This window comes from Erinaceus europaeus, chromosome 13, assembly GCF_950295315.1.
Source record: "Erinaceus europaeus chromosome 13, mEriEur2.1, whole genome shotgun sequence".
Lineage (NCBI taxonomy): Eukaryota > Metazoa > Chordata > Mammalia > Eulipotyphla > Erinaceidae > Erinaceus > Erinaceus europaeus.
In genome coordinates, this window is record NC_080174.1 from 41,465,927 (window position 1) to 41,468,102 (window position 2,176).

Sequence of the window (2,176 nt, forward strand, 5' to 3'; positions counted from 1 at the left end):
AACCTAGAGACAAAAATATATTTATTTTCCCTTTCGTTGCCCTTGTTTTTTTTTTTAATATTTATTTATTCCCTTTTGTTGCCCTTGTTGTTTTATTGTTGTTGTAGTTATTTTTGCTGTTGTTATTGATGTCATCATTGTTGGATAGGACAGAAAGAAATGGAGAGAGGAGGGGAAGACAGAGAGGGGAGAGAAAGACACCTGCACCTGCTTCACCGCTTGTGAAGTGACGCCCCTGCAGATGGGAAGCCGGGGGCTCGAACTGGGATCCTTACACCGGTCCTTGTGTTTTGCACCACCTGCGCTTAACCCACTGTGCTACAGCCCAACTCCCCTGGCTTTTGTTGTTGTTGTTGTTATTGATGCCGTCGTTGTTAGATAAGACAGAGAGAAATTGAGAGAGGAGGGGAAGACAGAGAGAGGGAGAGAAAGATGGACACCTGCAGACCTGCTTTACAGCCTATGAAACGACTCCTCTGCAGTGGGGGAGCCTGGGCTGGAAGGGGGATACTTAAGCTGGTCCTTGCGTTGCGCTTAACCTGCTGCGCTACCGCCCCACTCCCCTTACTGGGAGAGTTTTACTCTCACTTAAGATTGCGTTGTGGGACCTGTAGAGAGAGCATAATAGTTATGCAAAAAAAGACTAATGCCTGAAGATCCAATTTCCCAGGTTCAATCCTTAGCACCACCATAAACTAGAGCTGAGCAGTGCTCTTGTCTGCTGCTCTCTCTCTCTCTCTCACTCTCTCTCCCTCCCTCCTCATTAAAAATACATAAGATGTAGCAGGTTAAGCGGGCTCCCCACCTGCATGAGAGTGGCTTTACAAGCAGTGAAGCAGGTGTCTATGTTTCTCTCCCCCTCTGTCTTCCCCTCCTCTCTCGATTTCTTTCTGTCTTATTCAACAACAGCACTGTCAACAATAAAAACAACAACAAGGGCAACAAAATGGAAAAGATGGCCTCCAGGAGCTGTAGATTCCTAGTGCAGGCACCAGCAGTAACCCTGGAGGCAATCAATCAATAAATCTAAATATATATAACTTTTTGTTGTTTTTTGTTTAATTTTTTTTTGTTGGCTAGAGACAGAAATTGAGAGAGAAGGGGAGATAGAGAAGGAGAGAGACACTTGCAGCACTGCTTCACTACTCATGAAGCTTTCCCCCTGCAGGTGGGGACTGGCGGCTCAAACCCAGGTCCTTGCACATTGTAACATGTGTGCCACCACCAGCCCTATATATCGCTTTTTGCACAGGGGCCATACTAATCTTCTCTGTATCGTTCCAATTTTAGTATATGTGCTGCCAAAGAAGCACTATATATTGCTTTTTGTATGGCCCAGGAGGTGCCATAGGCACAGTGCATAAAAGTCTTAAGCAACTAATCCTGAGGTGTTTGTTTTTGTAGTCCTGAGTTTTATCCCCAGCATTACATGTGCCAGACTGACATTCTGGATCTGTCTTCTAACTCTCTCTCTCAATAATAAATTTTTTTATAAAAATTCAATTTAAGGGGGGGTCAGATGGTAACGCAGTGGGTTAAGTGCACATAGTACAAAGCTCAAAGATCACGGTTCAAGCCCCTGGCTCCCCACCTGAAAGGGGGTCACTTCACAGGCAGTGAAGCAGGTCTACAGGTGTCTCTTTCCTCCTCTCTGTCTTCCCCTCCTCTCTCAGTTTCTCTCTGTTCTACCTAACAACAACAACAACAGCAACAAGAATGGGGGGGGAAGGCTGCCAGGAGCAGTATTGCAGGCACTGAGCCCCAGTGATAAACTCTGGAGGCAAAAAAAAAAAAAAAAAAAAATCACAGTTTAAAATGTTGGTTTGTGCTGAATGTGTGACACACAATCTCATTTATCCCTCAAAACAATATTTTACAAAAAGAACACTGAAGCTCAGAATGCATAAGTTACGTGTTCACAGTTACGAAATTTACCACATTCCTGACTTCTACATGCCCTGAGAAGGCAGCGTCCTCAGTACTGAGTCATAAGCTGTACTGGCATATAGCAAGGAACAGACCCCTGAACTCTAAAACAGCCTCACTTCTGACTACACGGGTACAAGAACAAAATGACAAGGAGTCAATCCCAACATCTGGCTATACATTTCCCAATGTTTCATAATGCTGTGCAAAGAGTAGTGACTTCTGAGCAGTGAGCTAATAATTTGGTTTG

General features: G+C 44.4%; 1 non-coding gene across 1 annotated transcript; it reads right to left on the reverse strand.

Annotated features, from left to right (window-relative positions):
- Positions 1-1,207: 1,207 nt before the first annotated feature.
- On the reverse strand, positions 1,208-1,313 carry LOC132532511 (U6 spliceosomal RNA). Its single transcript, XR_009544465.1, has one exon. It is a non-coding gene; the product is annotated as a U6 spliceosomal RNA (small nuclear RNA).
- Positions 1,314-2,176: the final 863 nt, after the last annotated feature.